Raw genomic sequence first — 20,681 nt, 5'->3', positions numbered from 1 at the left:
CTACATGATTTTATTTGATCCTTACAACAAGCCTGAGGGGAAGCATTTTCATTTTATAATTGAGGATGTGAAGGGTAAGAGAGCATAAGTAACTGGGCAGTGAAAGTGTACTGCTTTGAAGTAACTTGGTTGGGTAATAAGCCAGTGTGCTATCCTGATAAGGAATGGAGGTCATAACTCTGGAATAAGTTGAAAGTTAATAAGCATCAGAGTCAGACCTGGACTAAACTTTGTTTAATTCCAGAGCCCACAATCTCTCTGTGTCGGAAGAATCTGCCCAGGAAGCACTCAGCTTCCCCTCAGTGTGGTGTGGGGCACCTCTGTTAGTCACTGTGTTAGCCAGAATTTTCTTTGCTGTGAAATACCTCAAAGAAAGAGTTTAAAGAGTTTAAAGGGTTGTTTTGCTCCATTGCTATGGGCCTGTGGTGAGGTACTCAGCAGGAGGATGTAATGGTACAGGCTACTTACCTCATGACAGCCAAGAAACAGAGAAAAGGACAGGAAGGGTCAGGGTACAAAAGAAATTCTTCAAAGGCACACTCCCAAGTGGATTACTTCCTTCAACCAGGCCCCACCTCCAGATGTTTTTGCCACTCCCAATCATGCCATCAAAATTTGAATACATCAACTGATTGATCCATTGATGAAAATTAGAGCCCTCAGGGTCCAGGGTCCAGTCACTTCCCAACAGCTGCACTTCTGAATGTAGCTGACTTGGGGACACAGTTTTCAACATATGAGCTTTTTTGGGGATACTTTGTATCCAAACTATCACATTCATTAAGAGAAATTTGAGCATTTATTATAGGGGTACTTTGCTAAGTGTTGAAAACAGAATAGAAATGTGAGCATGGGATCCAAGATGGTGACTGGGACACAGCCGCAGACCGCGTGAGCTCTGTGAACCAGGGACTTTGCTGAGATGCTGGAGACACACTTGACTGAGGTAAAGCACAAGGGAAGCCAAAAGTATGGCACTTTAAACCCCTAGATCATGGAAGCCTTTTCTACATCACGATCTACTAAAAGAACAGCCAGCTTGCCAAGTCCCTACCCCATAGGCCTGTGAAGCTGCTGCTCTGCTCCACTGGACTCTGCCCCTCAGGCCCTGCCAGGCTCCAGCTGTGTGTGGGACTAGCAGAGCCACACTCCGCCAGGATCCCCACCCCTTGGGCCCTGCCGGGCACCAGCTCTGCATAAGACAACTGCATCCCCAGCCCCTCTGGGATTCCCACCCCTCAGGCCTCGCCAAGCCCCAGCTCTACAGGCTTGCTGGATAACTGCTACACTAGGCTTCTGTTCAGGGCACAATAGAAGGGCTCCAAACCTGCCTAAGAGACACAGACAGACAGGACTGGATGCTAAAGGAGTAACATCAGAACAACTAAGACAGCAATTCTACTGTTCCAGAACTGGTGATTTTTTTCCCCCTTCTTTAAGGGTTTGACTGTCTGGTTTGCTGTTTGATGACCCACCATCTCTCCCATTTTTTCATTTTTTTTCTCTTCATTCTTTCTTTTATCTTTCCTTCTCTTTCTCTTTTTTCTCCTTTCTTGGTTTTGTTAGTATTAATATTGTGACCCAGCTAATACTAAATTACACATAGCCCAGGGACAGAAATGGTACCTAGTGGAAATATGGGTAGACAAAAAGGGATGGAAACCATTCTCCAACCCCAAATAAATTAGTACAGAATTTAGAGTAAAATGAAGAAAACAGATACCCAGATCCAGACTCCAACATAACAAAGATAAACTATACCGAGGAACCCAACGAAGCCCACAAGAACAATCTGAAAGAAGAAATCCTACAAGTAATTAATGAGAATTTCATAGGGATGTTACTAGACATTGTCAACCAAAATGTACAGGAGGCACTCAAGAAATTCCAAGACAACAAAAATAAAGAATATGAAAAAACACAGAAACAAATAAATGAAATCATAGGAGCCCTAAATAAACACCAAACTGAAACAGAGATTACCATAAACAGAGAGATAAACCAATTAAGGACAAAAATCAACAATATTTAAAGAGGAAGTAACTCATGATATGGAAAACCTCAGAAAAAAGAATGAAACAGAAAAACAAAACAAAATGGAAGGCCATTCCAGCAGAATAGAACAAATGGAAGACAGAATCTCAGAACTTGAAGATGAAATGGCAATTGAAGGAAAACTGAAGAACTATTAGTTAAACAACTCAAGACCTGTGAAAAGAAAATGCAAGAACTCACTGACTCCGTCAAAAGACCAAACCTGAGAATCATGGGCATTGAAGAAGGAGAAGAGGTGCAAGCAAAGGGAACACATAATATATTCAACAAAATAATAACAGAAAATTCCCCAAATCTAGAGAAAACTATACCCATTCAGGTATAGGAAGCCTCCAGAACTCCAAACAAACATGACCAAAATAGAACTACCCCATGACATATTATCATTAAAATAAGTACAGAGACTAGAGAAAGAATATTGAAGCCTGTAAGAGAGAAAAAACAAATAACATACAAAGACAAACCCATCAAAATCACAGCAGATTTCTCAATGGAAACCTTAAAAGCAAGAAGAGCATAGAGTGAGGTCTTCCAAGCACTGAATGAAAATAACTTCAATCCTAGGATACTCTACCCAGCAAAACTATCATTCAAAATAGATGGAACAAAGAAAATCTTCCACGATAAGCAGAAACTAAAACAATACATGACCACCAAGCCATCAAACAAAAGATTCTCCAAGGAATTCTGCACATAGAAAATTAAAGCAAAGAAAACCATGAAAGGACAGGCAGTACCAAACCACAGGAGAAGAAAAGGCAAGAAAGTAGAGAGTAACATTGATTCATCTGCACACAATCAAACCCTTAATCAACAAAGACAACTACATGACATGGATCACCACATACTTATCAATACTAACACTGAATATTAATGGACTAAATTCCCCCATCAAAAGACACTGATTGGCAAACTGGATTAAAAAGGAAGATTCAACAATCTACTGCCTACAGGAGACCCATCTCATTGACAGAAATAAGCACTGGTGGAGAGTGAAAGTCTGGAAGAAGATTCACCAAGCCAATGGTCCCCGAAAACAGGCAGGGGTAGCAATACTTATCTCTGACAAAGTAGACTTCAAACTTACATTGATCAAATGAGATAAAGAAGGACAATGGAATTTTACTCAGCCATGAAGAAAAATGAAATCTTATCATTTGCAGGTAAATGGATGGAACTGGAGAACATCATTCTGAGAGAGGTTAGCTAAGCTCAGAAGACCAAAAATTGCATGTTCTCCCTCATATGCAGACTTTAGATCTAGGGCAAATGCAGCAATGTGGTTGGACTTGGATCACATAACATGGGGAGATAGGGGAATAGGTAGAAAACCCAAAACATGAAAGTGTTTGATGTCCCCACTCCAGAAGAACTGATACAGAAACCTTAAAGCAACAGAGGTTAACATGAGAAGGGGATCAGTCAGCGATGAATCAACATGGGCTGTAACATATGTGTACATGAAAGCAATGCTAGGAATATTTCTGTATAGCTATCCTTAACTAGCAAAATGCTTTGTCTTCCTTATTATGCTTATATCTTTTGTTCAACTGCCTGGATGAGATGGAGGGAAGGGAAGAAAGGGTGAGATAGGGGGATAAGGTGGAGAAATGACCCAAACAATGTATGCACATGTGAATAAATGAATAATAAAGAATAAAATAAAATACAGAATTGTAAAATGCAAAAAAAAAAAAAAAAGAAATGTGAGCTTGACATGGTTTCAAAAACAATCATTGATTTCTTTATAGTAGGATCCACAGTCTTGTGCTTTGTTTCTCTTGTGCAAAACAGGTCCATATATATGATTGAAGTCAGTACTGCTCTTGACAACACAGCAGACTTATCTGTGGACAGTTAATTCCTATTAAGTTATGACAAGTAAGTTGACGCAGAGAGGGAATTGGTGTGGTGGGAGATATGCATGTCCTCCATGGAGGCTTTTAGTCAAAGGAACCCATAATACACGTGGAGGGAAGAATCTTTTTTTTAATAAAAATTTTTATAAGGATATATTCATTATGCAGGAGGAGATGTGTAGTGACAATTCCGATTAGACTTATATTGTACATTAGTTACCTTGCCCCCATTGTCTGTCCCCCTCAACCCCCTCCCTGCCCCACTTAAAGCAATTGAAGAGGTTTCTTAGTTCTGTTTCATATAGGTATATGAAGTTTATCTACCATACACTGTCACCATAATCTCTTTCATTCACCCTCTTCCCCTCCCACTAGTACCCTCCCCTCTGTACCTATTTTACAGTCCTGTTTTTCATGATTGACATTTAAATTGATGTTCAAAGGGGTGTCTCAACATATGCCCACTGTGGGTATACTTTACTTTGATGCGTTCAACTCCTTCCATTACTCTCCCTTACACCTTTACCTCCCATCCCCATTTTTCAACAGCTTTCAATACATATACTTATATCTTCTACCTTCATGTGTTATGTTATGTGATATTACTGATGCTTTGATGAAGGGAAGAATCTTGATGGTCTCTGATCATGATTCCTTTCTTCACCTCTCCAACATTTAATCACTTCTATCGATCTCATTCTACTGAGGGTCTGTTACACACTGTATATTTATTTATCTTCCTTCCTTCCTTCTTTCCTTCCTTCCTTCTGGCAGTACTGGGGTTTGAATTCAAACCCATGCACTAGCTAGGTAGGCATTCTGCTGCTTGAGGCATGCTTCCAGCCCCTTTTTCTCTGAATATTTTGGAGATGTGGTTTTGCTTTTTGCCCAGATTGGCCTGGACCTCATTTACACTTCCTGCTGTCACTGGGATTATAGCTAAATATCACCACACTCACCTTTTTTCAGTTGAGATTGGGTTTCACAATCTTTTTTGCTTAGGGTTGGCCTGGAACTGTGATCCTCCTGATCTCAGCCTCCCAAGTAGCTAGGGTTACAGTAGTGAGAAACTGTTGTGTGATTCATACGGAACATTTATAAGGCCCTTCTATTTGTTATTTCTATTCCTAGCCACAATCTTATGAAATTGGTGACTTTAAACCCATTTTATTTATTTATTTTTTATTTAATTAAAAAAATTTTATTTTTTTAATTCATTTATTCATTTATTCAGGGTGGGTCATTTCTCCACCCTGCCTCCTTACCCCACCCTTACCCCCTCCCCACCTCAGTTTCAGGCAGGTCCTGTTCTGCCCTTATCGCTGACTTTGTTGAAGAAAAGACATATGTATAATAAGAAAGACAAAGCGTTTTTGCTAGTTGAGTTAAGGATAGCTATACAGAAAGATTCCTACTATTGCTTTTGTGTACCCATGTGTTACAACTTATGTTGATTCAACTCTAACTGATCTTTACATTGGTTCCTGATCCCCTGCTCATGATAACCTGTTGTTTTAAGATTTCTTTATTAGTTCCTCTCAAGTGGGGACATCAAACGCTTTCATGTTTTGGGTTTTCTGCCTATTCCTATATCTCCTGTATGTGCTCTCCCCTTTTCTTGTGATCCAAGTCGAACCACATTGCTGCATTTGCCCTAGATCTAAAGTCCACATATGAGGGAGAACATATGATTTTTGGTCTTCTGAGCTTGGCTGACCTTGCTCAGAATGATGTTCTCCAGTTCCATCCATTTACCTGCAAATGATAAGATTTCATTCTTCTTCATGGCTGGGTAAAATTATATTGTGTACAAGTACCACATTTTCTTGATCCATTCATCAGTAGTGGGGCATCTTGGTTGTTTCCATAACTTGGCTATTGTGAATAGTGCTGCAATAAACATGGGTGTGCAGGTGCCTCTGGAGTAACCTGTGTTGCCTTCCTTTGGGTATATCCCCAGGAGTAGGATTGCTGAATCATATGGCAGGTATATGTTTAGATTTTTAAGAAGTCTCCAAATTTTTTCCCAGAGTAGTTGCACCAGCTTGCATTCCCACCAGCAGTGGATTAGGGTTCCTTTTTTCCCACATCCTCACCAACACTTGTTGTTGATAGTGTTTTGGATGTTGGCTATTCTAACAGGGGTGAGGTGGAATCTTAGTGTGGTTTTGATTTGCATTTCCTTTATGGCCAGAGATGATGAACATTTTTTCATGTGCTTTTTGGCCATTTGAATTTTAGAGATGAGGAATTGATGGTAGAAGGATTACATGTCAACTCATTGGCAGATATGAGATTTGAACAAAGAAATGTCTCACTGCAAAACAACAGCATCTCAGGTTTGATCTGGTCATCTATTTAGGCATTGGTAGCACTTCATAATGCAAAGGGGTGGGTATACCTAGGATCTCCAAACATAAGCCTTTAAATTTAAAACCAACTTTTTTAGAGTAAATGGATCATTGGAGAGTGAGAGAAATGTAGTGTCTGGGGCTCGTTGATACAAGTTAGGGTGGGGCTCCTGGGTTCGCTTGGTAGTCAAGAAACTGTACAGGTAGCAGAGGGACAAAAGTTACTTGGCTTAGAATACATCAGAAACTTACAAAGCCTAATATGCATTTCCTCAGGGAAAGATATTAGGAATGCCCCTCCCCCCAAACATCTTTAAATTTTACTTTCTGGGTTCAGTCTATTGTACTTTTAATTAATTAGTCCCTTAAAAATTTCTGAAGAGGACTGGGCATGAAGCTCAGTAGTAGAGTGCTTTCCTAGCACAGACAAAGCCTTGGGTTTGATCCCTAACACTGCCAAAAAAAAAAAAAATCCCAAACAATATGTGAAGGGAGAAATAATTCTAATTTCAAAAAGTGCCAGTAGTGAATGAGATAGCAGGTGCAACTGGCAAATTTAGACTAGTGATGGGAATGCAAGTGGAAAAATTATGCTGGAAACTTTGTGTTTGGTAAAGCATTTAGTTGAATTACAATGCTAAGGACTCATTAATGTTGTTTTTTAATTATAGCTTTCATGTAATAGACTCATTTTGTGGAGATTTAACCAAGATACTTAAGTTGACATGTTAAATGTTGTATGTTTCTCCTTGATTAATTGTGGCTTTGGCAAGTTGGAAGTATTAGCTTAATTTCAGTGTGTTATGTGGGAATTATTGCTTTGAAATGCATAGAACTATACGTAGGAGAAGACACACCTGTCCGGAGACTCAGTTTTCTCACTGATAAATGAAGTTAAATGTATAAAGCCTAAAATTCCTACCATCTTAACATTCATAAATTACTGGTACAGAACATAATAGCTTCAAATGTTTTCAGTAGGAGTGGTGGGAGTGATGTTTTGCATTGGTTTAGGAGTCTTTTAGAGGTATGGTTTTTAGTTTTGGTTTGAGTACACAAAAGTTTGGATGGGAAAACAGAACATATGTGTTTTCTTTGGAGAATGTATTTCCTGGGGTGTTTTATCAAAATCCAGTGCTTTCCTTTCAAAAGCATGGATTTCTTGGTCAAGTAGACAGCCTCTGTCCTTAAGAAGATGAGATGGTGAAATTGATGATCTAGTGCCCAAGGAGGAAGGTGATGTCCTTCAGGAAAAGAGTCCAAACCTTCAAGTGTTAAGAGACCCTGGGCTCCCTTCAGTGCCATGCCCCTACCCAGTCCCACTTTTTGAAAAAGATGATATTGATGTGTGTTATGGTGTGGATATGAAATGTCCTCTCAGAGGCTCATGTGTTGAAGGCTTAGTCCCCCAGATGGCAGATTCAATCTTTGAGACATAATGGGATCCGAAGGGCTTTTCACTTGATCAATGGATTAATCCATTAATGGCTTCATAATTTTATGACATTATTGTGAAGTGGTGGAAACTTCTGGGGCCTAGTTGGAGGAAGTAGCTCACCGGGGGCTTGTTTTTTGGAGTTACAGCTTGTTCCAGGCCCCATTCTCTATCCCTCCACACCCACTGTGAGATAAGCAGCTCTGCCTCACCATGTGCTTGTGCCATGAATATTCTGCCTCTCCACAGGCCCAGAAACAATGGAGGCAGCAGACCATGGACTGTAACCTCTGAAACTGTGAACCAAAATAAATCCGTCCTCCTTTAAAGTTGCTTCTCAGGTATGTGTCAAAGCAATGAAAAATTGACTAACACAATGTGTGACTGAACAAATACATTTTGGGGGATTTTATACGTGATTTAGCAATAAGCATATGATTCATACACTCCTTTCTGGTACATAATTTATGAAAAGCCGAAGTAAAAGAAAACTGTAGACCCAATATACTGTTGATGCAAATATCCTCAACTACATATTATAGGGTTGATCAAACAACCCACTATAAACCAAATTGACAACAATGCTAAAGATTAATAGTGATGTGCAATTTAAAATAAAAGAGAAACAGCTAAAAACAATAAACATGACATCATAAGGTTCTGGTAAGAAACTTGGGAATTGAAGTTATACACAGATGCCTAGGGTGAGTCATGCTATATTGAGTTATATTTTTTAGTAAGCTTTTGTTATATGCAGCTTAGTAATACCAGTTTTTGAAATGGTGGCAGACATCGTGTACTGTGTGGCTCTGCCCAGAACCTGTTGTATTCTTTTTTCTCTCTTGATATCCCTTCCCTGGTTTGTGTGTGCTTTTGGTCTATTTGCCCATACCTGTGATTCTTGGTGACCTCTAACTACTTTGCTTGATTATGCAGAAATGTCTGGGAATTGACATGCACACAGGGTGGCCTTTAGTCAATGATTTACCAGTGCCCTGTCAGTTCAAAATGCCAGCAACCAGGTCTTATATCAGGACACATTGCAAGGCATGGCTTCTACTCTTGAGTTCTCCAGCAGGGTCAGGCTGAAGCTCTGTTCTGGGATTCTCCTGAATCCCATCCTTGCATGACTTCTCTTTTTCTGTCCTGCTTTGCCCATCCCCTTATTGGTTAGAACTTCCTAAATGAATAATTTTTACATGAGTCTTATCTCAGGGCCTGCTTCTAGGGAACTTGATTTAAGACCTTTTCATAATTGACCTAGCAGTTTATAAGCAAGTAGCCTTTAGCTTCCCCTAAAAATAAAAACTTATTCTTGTGTTGTAGAAGATCTCACAGGTATTCTTAGATTCTGATCATGTGCCCTGAACTGTTTTGATTTGAAAGCAAAATGAACAGTTGTGTCAGAATTTTTTCCCAGGAGCTTATGATTTCTAAAGTGCTTTTCAGGCTATAAGAAGCTGAGGAGAAACCCTATACATTCAGTGATTCATCAACCCCTGCTAGATGTTGTAATTTGCCCCTTTAGAATTACACACACATTGGTGACATTTGCTTTGTCTCTAGAGTCTGCTTATGCTGTTGGTTAAATATAAGATTGTGAAATTAGTTAGTTCTCAAAGGGCAAATAACAAAATATTTCAAAGTTTTATTTCCTAGAGAATTGGTTTTGATGTAACATCTTGACAAATAAAGTCCAGTTCTGCAGATAGGCCACACTTTTTCTAAATTCTAGTCTTATTTCATTGAAGAGCAGCAGACCCATTGTCATATAGAAGTTTCACAAGGTTCCTAAAATAACCTTTCCCCTGAGCCTTATGCATCCAGGCATCCAAGTAATGTAATGTTTTCACAGCAGAATCCTGCATGCTTTGAGTGATGTTGCCATTTGCTGGAGTTCTCAGCAGTGCAGTTCTTCCACCCAGTTGCACCCAATTTCACTGATCAGTAGCTCTGGCTTAGCTTCACCTTCCTGTATTCAATAATTCATTTGGCAGGTGCATAGTAGACATATCTAAAAAAGGAACTTGCAACATCTTGGAAGAACAAGGAAAGTACTCACAGTGAGTACTGTGTACTTTTTTTTGGACCCTGACATTTAATTTGGATATAAGGAAGATCAGTAATTCTAACATATTCTGGCACCAGAGATATTTATTATTATTATTTTTTTTAAAGATGAAGTAAATTTTCATTTTTTTCTCCTGAAAATGGTTTCAATCTGTAGACTCCTCTGCTATATCAGAGATTTCAATAGGTTGCTCAGCTGTGACCAGTTACTGGGCTGTACAGTTGGGCTGATCAAACATGGAGATACCAGAATTTGAAAATCAGCGAACATTTCCCCTTACTGCAGCTTTTTTCCCACATTGTACTCATGCTTGACAGCTGCAATCTTAAACAGCCTTAAAAACACTTATTTAAAAAATAATTTAAAACTTACAGAAAATTTGCAAATACAGTACAGAGATTTCCCTTATTCTTACTTCCCCTAAAGTGAGCATCTTATAACCATGTATAACTGTGAAAACTAAGAAAGTAATATGGTACAGTACTCATAATTTTTCTAAGTGCAGACTTTTGGATTGCCTCAGTTTCCTGTGACTGTCTTTTCTTCAGTTCCTTGATCTAATCCAAGATTCCACAATGCATTTGGTCACCATGTCTCCTAAGTCCATACAAATGGTTATAAAGTTTTTTTTAGGTGATGTATATGTAAATCCATATATTTGTGGAGCCAGACTGCCTGAGTTCCAGTAACAGTTTTGTTACTAATTAGCTGGGAAAATTTAGTGAGTTGTTAAACCTTGTTATGCCTTCTCTGTAACTTGAAAACACTAATAATACACCATCTGTTCTTAAGGACACTAAAGATATTAGCCTCATATAGTACTGTGGAGATTGATCATGTGAGTTCATGCGAAAAAACTTAAAACAGTGCCAAGCACAGGATACATGCTTAATGCATTTGAACTACTATTTTTATGGCTATTAATTCATTATAATTAATATTAATTCCTTTCTTGTGTGGCTAGAGATTAGTTCTTCTAAATAATTATTTTATGGAATAGGTAATATATACATGCTTAAAGATATTCTATCAGTACTGAAGGATTATAGTCAAACTATGTCTCTCATCTTTGTTCCCAGTCCTTTGGTCCTCTTTATTCTGCCATGAAATTAGCAATATTAACTTTTCTTATACACTTTCCAGAGATATCCTATGCACAGAAATATACCTGTTTGAATATTCTATCCACCTGGAACCTTAAAAAGTGTAGTGAACACTAAAAGGCCCAAATTAGAATTACCTCATTTGTGTTGTGAGTAATGACAGCTGTGTTTTATTGAGCACTTGCTATGCGGCAGTCAAGTAGGTACTATGAACGTTCCCATTTTACAGATAAAAAACCTGAGGGCTAGAGAAAATAATTAACTTCAAGGTCACTCAGCTGGTAAGTGGTAGAGCAGAGATTGGAACTTAAAGTTTTAGAAAAAGTAAGAATTCAAATACATTGGGCTTCTGTCTGATGAAGTCCTCCCCTTATTTTACCTTTGCTTTGTGTCTCTCTTTATATGCTATCATCTTTGCTTTTGGAAATAAGTTACAAATAGGACAGTGCCCAGACTCCACTTTCATTCTCTCTGCACTCTATCATTTGCATTTTCCAAAATTCTACATTTATTTATTTTTGTTGTTATTGGGGTTTGAACTCAGGATCTTAGTGCTTGGTAGGCAGGAGCGCCTACAATTTGAGCCATGCCCCCATCTGAAACTTCTACTTTCACTCAGCCTCTCACTTGCTCAGAAAACCTCATTTTCTCTTCATCTCCTAGAGCATCAGCTGGTATCATTTCTCACTGTGTACCTAACACACTGAATCACAGAGAGTAGCTCCTAATGAACACTGGTAGAATTCAGCCATTGATAGGTATGACTTGTATAAGCTATTCTGTCACTTCTTTAATGACACATTTAAAAATAAAAATAAACTTTAAGACATTTTCATTTACAGAGAATGAAGCTTTGTTTTTCTTTAACAATTTCAAAGTTTAATTTTGGTGATTGGGATGGTGCAAAATTACCTTTTCTGTGACTTACAGTGATTATATTGTTTTAAACTACATATTAATTATTGATGCAAAATTAGAGAAGGTGAACAGGCTGCTGTACCCCCTAATTTCTTCTCCTGGGGAATCAGTGTTTGAGACACAGTGGTATTCCTTGTCTGGCACTGCCAAATCTCAGTGCTCTTGCTTAAACTGGAGCAGACTCCAATGGGTTGGAATGGGCTTAGAGGAAAGGACCTGGCATGAAAGAGCAATTTGCTTTACAGTTTGGAGAATGAAAACTCACCATCACAGAGCCAACTGAAGGATTCATAAAGAACTCCCTGCTAATAGAGAGGAGTTCAAATATTGCCCTACTTCAGAGGAGTCATATCACTGCTTAGTGATAATTTTTCCTGTTGAGATTTTGGCAATGGATATTAACATCATTTGGCAGAGTTCAGTGAGTTGTTGAAAGAGCAGACTCCCTTGGCTTGGTGAATGATTGATTTTCTGTCCAAAAAGTCTGTAGTGCCTGGCTTGATAGCATTGAGTCCCATCCATCCCTTTTCCATGACAATCTTTTGAGGCCCTAAAAAGCAGGTACTATGTCCTGTTTATCTCTTTATTCCCACTGCCAAGCACATTTCCTGGCACAAAATAGGCACTGAGGAAATGTTTGTTTGAGGAAAAAATGCAGACATTGTTTGTCCATAAAGGGGGTTTGGGATGTAAGCTGCTTCTAAACCCAGTGTGTTTGGCCCATGTTTTGGGCAAATTTCCTGGCATTAGTGAACTTTAAAAGTAAAATGGAAATTTCTGACTCATGAAGCCCCTTAACTATATCCAGGGTATATAGCATAAAAAAGAATAATTCAAAGGCATGCTGGTGATGTACTGAAGGTATCTTTGAGTACTGCTGTTCCTTGGCATGTCATAAGTCAGAGGGATGCTTCTGAGCAGAGAAGCCAAAAGGCTATGCATTTACTTTAATCTTGTAGTCATCTTATCTTTGATCTCCTGAACTCTTTGCAGAAGCTCAGAGAGTATGGTGAATTCCAAGAAATGTGCATAACATTTCTTGTTTTCTCAAGGAGAGATTTGGATGTTTGAGAGCTAGGAAAAATTGCAGACAGTTAATACTGGGAAGACTTGAAATGAATAGAGAAATAGAGATGGAGTAGATGATGGAATAAGGTAAGTTTAAGTTCAGCTGTAGACATAATTTCTGTTTTCTCTGTTCTGTAGCCTCAGCAATGCCTACAGTGGACATTGTGGTATTAACGTTCCCCCCATCCCCCTCACAACAGGGGTACTGCACTGGCTGGTGCTGGGTTCAAAAACCTGGCCCCCTTGCATCACTGAGACAATTCTGAAGGTCTGTCTCAGTTTCAGAGCTTTTTGCAGAATCCACTGATGTCTCTGCTACAACTTTGTTTTAGTCTGGAGCTTCCCCTGTACAATCTTGTTCTTCTTACCTCTCACAATTCTTATTCTTTAAAGCAAGCACAAATCTATGTGCAAACTTCAGAGTCTTAGGGTCTGTTTTGTGGAGACCTTGGGAAAAGTGTTTTTTTGTTTTCTTCCCCTAGTACCTTGGGATATCATTCATTTCCCTTCTTTTCTGTATCAGATCTTGTCCTCAGGAAATCATCTAACAATTCTAACATGCTAAAATGTAAATGTAGACTGTAGATGTAATAATCTATGCCCTCTTTGGAGGTATTTGCATTTTAACTGGCACCAGTTCCTTAAAGATAGAATGAAGCTAAGTTATTCTGCAGGAAATTTTCAGTTGTTGAGTGGAGAAGTATTTTTGGGAACCTGAAAGAGGTGCCACCCAGTGCCTCTGAAATGACAACCTACAGGAGATCTCCTGGTAGTGAGGCTGCGTCCAAGGTAGGAGCTAGTAGTTTATCCTGGCCCACACCTGAGTCTGCATCTGAGAACCACAGCTCCATACCCAGCACTTTGGAAGAAATTCAGCTTTTTCCACCAGCATTTTGTTGGCCTCCACTAGATGGCATCTATTTTCAAGGTAGCAAAAGGCAAATAGCTCAACATTCACAAATATATCTGGAGAGGCTGAATAGCTTTTTGTACTGTGCCATCTCCCTGCCTTCCCAGACATCAGTCACTCACTTTCTGTTCCCATGCCAAGTGTGCATATCTACAGGGCACTTTGTACTCTAGGTTTTCATTTTTTTGGTTACCTGTTATCAATTCATTAGCATTTTATGCTAATGGAGACAAAGGTTTTGTCATTGTCATCTCTTGATCGCTGGTTCCTGGCCAATATACTGTCACACAGCAGTTGCTCAATAACATTTGACTGGCTAAGTAGGTAAAAGAATACTTCTTATGTTCAGGACACAATAAAACACAAAGAGGGACAAGCATGATAAAAATAGCCAATATTGCTTGAGTATTTATTTAACTGTAGGCCAACTGTAACCTTGGATAAGCATGACTCATGGAATACAATTATAAAGCGCTGTCACTTTTGCATTTCTCTATCCCTCCAAATTATTGACTATGTTTGGGTAAAACAAGAAATGAAAACATCCATTCTTATGTTACAGTTAAATGTTGAATTTGATTTAACATTAGGCTTCTCCTCCCCTAGCTCAGGATTGACAGAGAGAAGGTAATATGCAGTTAGAGAAGGGGATGTAGTTGTTTTTCTCCCTTTCCTCATCTAGTGTTTCTTTCTCCATCTTCCATATTGCTAACCACAGTTTCCAAGGCCCCAAGGTTGGCATAACCAGAAAAGAGAGGGGAACAGTAAAGTTCTTACCTGGTCAGGATTGTTCTGAGAAGGACTTTTTGTGCAAGGCAGGTGTTTAGGGTTGAGTCTTTTGTAGATTCATTGTAGGCTTCCTTCTCACAGTCCTGACTTCCATAGCTGGAGCCTCTTTCCTGCACTTTCCTAGGTGTAAGTGATATGTTCTTATTAACTTTTTTGCTCAGCCTTCCTTAGCCCATGGTCATGCAGTAGTACATCCCATCCCCTACAGGTAACCCTGTTAGGCTGACTCTAAGACAACTTAATGCTGTTGCTTCCCCATTCCTCTTTCAATCCACTTTTCTTCCAAGGAAACTTTCTTTTATACCTTTACAAACTCTGAGACTACCAAATGACAGGTGTAAACCTCCTCTCCTTTGATTCGTTTGTCATCAGCTCCTGGCAAATTCAAATTGCTGGGACTTGCAGATGGCTGATACACATTAGTCCACTGTGCTCTCCAAATGTGGGGAGCACGTGAGCTCTTTGAGTGGTTTCCTTGGAGTACTGCACAGTAGACATGAGCGAAAAAGTTATGGAATCACCACTTGGCATATCCGCTCTACATGACAAAAACTTTGTCTTCATTTCTTTTAATGTCTTTTAATTTTCTCTAAACATTTTTATAGCTGAAGGTAGACAGACAACTAAGTGTTACAAAACTGGTTTTCTGATACCTCTTTTTTGTAAGTCCTATATGGTGGTTTTACTTTGAAATATAGTATCTTTTGTCTTTAAGTATTAACCAAAGCTGAGAAAAGAAAAGCCCATTGTAAGAGTTTGTTATTCTGTCTGCCAGCTTTGAACCCAGATTTACGTGCACTAACACTCTTAAATATAGAAATCGAAGGATGGAGAAACAAGGTACAAGGAAGTGAAGTGACTTGCCAAATTTCACTTTGCTAGCAAGAGTCAGGTCCAAAATTTAAAGCTTAAAAATTTGGATCTGCAACCCAGGCTGTTAATCACTGTCCCACCTCTGCTCATAAACGAGTGTGCATCCTTGAGAAATTTACAAGCTGGTGGGGGGGAGACAAAAATTAATTAAATAAGTATAAGATATGAAATAGCAAAATAGACATATCAAGAAAATTCTAGACAGGTCCAAAGGAGAAAACTACTACATCTGATTTGGGAAATTAAAAAAGTTTCGCAGAAGAGATTTGTGTAGAACCTCTGCTTTTCAAAATGGCCATGGCAAGTGAGAGGGCAGTGGGGGTGGTGTTGGGACCTGTGGGAATTCAGTTTGACAGTGAGAGATGGTTAGGGAAGGTGTGGGTGATGAGAGTGGAATCTTCACTGTGACCTCGAATGTCAGGGCAAGGATTTTGTCTGTTTAGAGTAATGAGAAGCAACTACTGTTTAGTAAGTACTTATGTGCTAAGCAGAATATGAAGCACATATTATTTCACTTAATCATTTGATCTCGCAAATAAGAGACATTTATTTCTTGAGATGGGTCTGTCTGTGTTGCCCAAGCTAGTCTCAAACTGTATACTTGCTGGGCAAGTGCTATGTCACTTGAGCCACGTCTGCATACCCACTTTTTTTTTTTTTTTTTTTGCTTCAGTTTCATTTTTTCAGGTCTTGTGCTTTTACCTGGGCTGGCCTGGGACCATGATCCTTCTACTCACACCTCTTGCATTGTTGGGATTACAGATATGCATAACCACACCCAGTTTGTTTTTTTGAGATAGGGTCTTGCTAACTTTTTTGACCCGTTTGGCTTGGAACCACAATTCTTCTATGCCTGCCTCTCACCAAGGTGGAATTATAGACCACTGTGGTGGAATTATGTGCCACCATGCCTGGCCTTAAACATCTGTCTTTATTTTTTGATGATTTGAAAAGTTTTTTATTATCATATTATTGTTGTACTGGGGGGGTACACTGTGACATTTACAAACGTTCTTACAATATATCATAGTTGATATTCTTCTCCCCCATCAGTCTCTTTTATTCCCCCTTCCCCCATTCTTGGAAGAGTCTCAACAGGTCTCATTTTTCCATTTTCATACCTGAGTATGTAGTATTTCCACACATTCACCCTCCTATATCCTTTCCTTATGTCCTTCCCCCTCCCACATGTTTTACCTTCCTGTTCTTCATTTTTGAAAAAAGGCATTTTTGTTTGTTTAAGATAACTATACAGGATGTTTCATTGTGACATTTTCATGTATAGATGTATTATAACCCAAATTGGTTCATCGCCTCTATTTTTGTCCTTTCTTCCTTAGTCCCTTTTATGGTGATTTCAACAGTTTTAAAAATTTTATATTCATTCTTTTATAGAGGGTACATCAACCATACTCACCTTCTTAGTTTCCTTCTTTTACCCTTCCCCCATATGTGACCTCCCATTAGCGGGACTTGTTTTTCATAACATTGCTGTATTTGTATCAGGTTTATATTTCACATATGAGAGAAAACCTGTGGCCTTTGTCTTTCTGAGTCTGGCTTACTTCACTTAACATGATATTGTCCAATTGCATCCATTTTCCTGCAAACCACATGGTGTCATTTTTCCTTGTGACATCAGCCTTTATTTAAGTGAGAGGTACCTTGAATTAATAGTGCCTTACAAACCTAAAGAAAACAGGACTTTATTCAGAGTTACAGTTTTACTTCTGAGTGAGATTAACCCATTCTGTCCCAACTCATTATGTGACAATTCAATTCTTTTGATTGTTCAAGCCACAAACTTGGGAGTTGTTTTTGACTCTTTTCTTTCTTTTACCTTTCTTTCAGTGAATCTTCTTAGCTCTTTCCCATATATATCCAAAATTTTAGCACTGCTGCCCTTGTGTGACCTATCATCAACTCCTGCTTGAGTTGTTACAGGATTTTCTCAATGGCTCTCTCAGCTTCTGTCTTTAAGCTGTTAAAGGCTGTTTTCCACCTGGTACCTAGAGGGATCCCTTTATGGATAGTTAAACCACCTCATTTTTCTTTCCTATGATCTCCAAGGGTTTCCCATCCTTCTCAACTCACCATGCTCGTGGATGCTCTGACTCCATGATCTGCTCACTCTGAGAGAGAAGAAACCCTGCCTTTTTGCAGAAAAAGTCAGATCTGGCGACTGTTGCTCCCACACTTGGACCCCAGATGGCACTCTGGGACCATGCAAGGTTTTGCACTTTCATGAGCACAGATTTTATAGTCATTTCAGGCTGAAACTTCGCATGAAACCTGGACTAAACTGGACTGAGATGACTGTGTTTTGGTTAAAAAATTTAAATCTGTATGTTTTAGGAGAAAAGATACAGCTTGGAAAAGTAAATTGTAAAGATTTTGGATTCTCTAAGAAAAACAAATTTCTGCTGGTAGAGAATGTAGACTCACCCAAGGGTGTGGTGGGGCCGACTCTCGGTGTGCACAGCTGAGAGATGCTTAGGGGGCTTTTGCATTTAGGAAAAGAGTCCAAGTGTAACAGGGGTTCATTTGAAACTGTTCTCTGTTTTCCTCTCCCTAATCCTTTTTATGGAAGAGCAGTCCTTCCTCAGGTTTTAGTTAACTAACTGCAGGAGAGTGAACTCCTTTGTGAAGTTCCTGCAGGAGAAGAGAACGTGAAGACCCTGCCCAGTACACAAATTCCCTGCCCATTGTCTCTCTGGACTGCCTCCTTTTTTTTCCTTCCACAAAATCTGTTTGTACCCTAACACCCCCTAAAATAGAGATTTGTGAGGGAGATTTCCTGTCTTCTTCTGAGCTGGCTTTGCATAAACCTGTTTCCTTCCATCAATTTCTGTCCCTTGTGTTTTTGGTTGAGTAGTGAGCAGTAAAGACCTCAGATCCAGTAACACTAACAGTTTTATTCAAACTCATCACATTGCAAAATGTCTTATTCTTTCTGTTGAGGTTGAGGACAGGAGCTCATTAACTGAGCCTTCAGGTATGGTACTGGAGGAGGGTGATCAGAAGATTTCAGGTACCTGGTGTGAACCAAAATTCTCTGAAGAGGCCACATCTGTATTGTGGATCAGCCAGTACTTCATGACTGTTGCAGATTCAGAGCCAAAATGGTTTTGGGCTATCTTTAGTCCCTTTCATAGCTATTTACTATCAATCTTTGATCAGACCTCACGCTTGTGATTATTAGGTAAAAACTTTTGGAATTTCTTGTTAAAAGGCCACTAACTTCTATCCACCAACTCTAAAGCTAATTATAGATAACATTTGAAACCTGTAGATTTCCCTGCTCTGCTGTAACCCACCCACCTGATGTCTCTACTAATTTGGTAAAAACATTGATTTATGACTTTTTTGTTTCTGTGACTATGAAAGTTCATGTAACCTCTTCCACAGTAGAACATGTCATTCAGAGTAACATTGATTTGCATTCCTAGGCAATAGCCACATGTACTTGGCTCAGAATAAACTATTTCTTATTCCTTTTGGAGCAAGAACTACCTACAGTGAGTGGTGGTGTGAGTGGACACCATGGGTAGAAGGAAGCTCTTTTCTTTGAAGTGGTTGTGGGAGTTAAATTGTGTGTATTTGAGAATATGGATGTAGAGATGGGAAAAGAAAGAGGAGAGGGAGAAGAGAGATGGACAAAGAGGAGGGAAAGAGGAGGAAGGGAGAGAGATCAAGATGGTGAGAGAGGTACTGAGGGAGAAGGGTGGAGGGAAGGAGGCAAAGAAGGACACACATACACACAGATTGGAAGAGAGGTTTTCTCATGAGCTGGAGCCAGTCCAGTGTTGTGGGGAAGGATATCCCAAGTTTTCAGCTTCAAGGGTTAGCAGGCCCATGACATGTTTCCTAGGCTATTCCACTCTAGAGAGTGGGGTCAATGGAGGAGACAGCCAGCCACCCTGGAAGCTCTGGGAGATCCCAATAAAAAGACAAGGAGTCTGTGTTCTGCTCCATGTCTTCCCAGGTGTGCACATGGCACAACTGCCACATGGGAACTTAGGGGGACATGTGACCTCATGGTTATTCATTTTTAAAAAAAATTTTTTATTTTATTCATATGTGCATACAATGTTTGGGTCATTTCTCTCCCCTTCCCCCTGCCACCCTCCTTTATCCCACCTTACCCCCTCCCCCCCTCCCGCTCCCTCCCTTACCCCCCCTTACCCCTGGCTACCAGGCAGAAACTATTCTGCCTTTATCTCTAATTTTGTTGAAGAGAGAGTATAAGCAGTAATAGGAAGGACCAAGGGTTTTTGCTAGTTGAGCTAAGGATAACTATACCGGGAGTTGACTTGCATTTCTTTCCTGTACATGTGTGTTACCTTCTAAGTTAATTCTTCTCGAATTAACCTTTTCTCTAGATCCTGTTCCCCTTCTCCTATTGGCCTCAGTTGCTTTAAAATACTTGCTTTATTTTCTCTGCATTGAGGGCAACAAATGCTATCTAGGTTTTTGGGTTTCTTACCTGTCCTCATACCTCCCTTGTGTGCTCTTGCTTTATCATGTGATCAAAGTCTTATGGTTATTCATGATGCAGCAAAACATGGTTAGAATGGTTGGTTTTTCTGTCTCCAGGGGTATTAGGATGGAAACTGTTGGAGCCAACTCTTGCAGAATTTGCTCAATTTTCCCTTTCTTTCTTTCTTTCAAGTGTAATCAGGGGCCATGCTAATCTTCTCTGTATTGTTCCAGTTTTAGTACATGTGCTGCCCAAGCGAGCACCTTTCTTATGTGGAGGCCAGAGGGCTCAATGCCCCAGGCATCATCATGTCATGCTCTTTTAATAAGGATTGGGTCCTTTCTAATTCAGAGCTAAGCCGATGATAGCAAGCAAGTGAAAGACCTTCTGTAAACTTCTGCTTCTTCATCTGACCGGCTAAAGGAGAATTGCAACAGACTGAGTAAAACAGGCAAGAAAGACTTTGCTAAAGACTACTGCTGTAGGGTCAAGACTAATGCAATACTCTGCTGAAACAAAAGGTGTGAGAGATTTTCAGTGATTGTGGGTGAGGGGTGAGGTAGCAGAAAAGTACTAGGGCACATAGGGGTGGCGGACATCTGGTCAATGTGAGTAGGCCATCTGTGTTTGCTAATTGGCACTTTAAAAAACTTTTTTAAAAAATTTCTTTTATTCATATGTGCACACAATGTTTGGATCATTTCTCCCTGCTTCCCCCCACCCCCTCCCTTACTCCAAACCCTCCCTCTCCCCCCATCCCTCGCTACCA

At 39.6% G+C, this 20,681-nt stretch overlaps 1 pseudogene; it reads right to left on the bottom strand.

Annotated features, from left to right (window-relative positions):
• Positions 1–20,075: 20,075 nt before the first annotated feature.
• On the bottom strand, positions 20,076–20,175 carry LOC141425233 (U6 spliceosomal RNA; annotated as a pseudogene).
• Positions 20,176–20,681: the final 506 nt, after the last annotated feature.

The sequence above is a fragment of the Castor canadensis genome, chromosome 7 (assembly GCF_047511655.1).
Source record: "Castor canadensis chromosome 7, mCasCan1.hap1v2, whole genome shotgun sequence".
Taxonomy (NCBI): domain Eukaryota; kingdom Metazoa; phylum Chordata; class Mammalia; order Rodentia; family Castoridae; genus Castor; species Castor canadensis.
Note: the sequence above shows the minus strand (reverse complement) of the source record. Positions and strands in the feature narration are given on the sequence as shown.